General features: G+C 70.4%; 1 non-coding gene across 1 annotated transcript; it reads left to right on the forward strand.

Moving 5' to 3' along the window:
- Positions 1–314: 314 nt before the first annotated feature.
- Positions 315–388, forward strand: TRNAN-GUU (transfer RNA asparagine (anticodon GUU)). The gene has a single exon. It is a non-coding gene; the product is annotated as a tRNA-Asn (tRNA).

Here is a 388-nt window from a genome sequence, read left to right on the forward strand (position 1 = left end):
TTTATGGAGCTGAAAGGAAACGTTGGCGCTTCCTCCGGAACCTGAGGGCCAGGGGGCAACGCCCGAGTGCGTTTTCCTCAGAGCAGCCGCCAGGCCGCGCGCAGGCACGGACGGTGGGAGTCGGGGCGGCTATGCCAGGCCTCCCCCTCGGCCGCGCCTTGGAGGCCTCGGCTCCGCCCCTGCGGCTCCGCCCGGGCGGCCTCGGCTCCTCCCGCCGCCTCCTCGGCGGCGCCCGCGGCTCCTCGGAGGCTGACGCTCGGCCTGGCCACCGCCGAGGAATGTGTACGGCCAGCATAAGGGTTTTGGGCAGCTGGGTCTCTGTGGCGCAATCGGTTAGCGCGTTCGGCTGTTAACCGAAAGGTTGGTGGTTCGAGCCCACCCAGGGACG

Source organism: Loxodonta africana, chromosome 23 (genome assembly GCF_030014295.1).
Source record: "Loxodonta africana isolate mLoxAfr1 chromosome 23, mLoxAfr1.hap2, whole genome shotgun sequence".
In the NCBI taxonomy this organism is placed as follows: domain Eukaryota; kingdom Metazoa; phylum Chordata; class Mammalia; order Proboscidea; family Elephantidae; genus Loxodonta; species Loxodonta africana.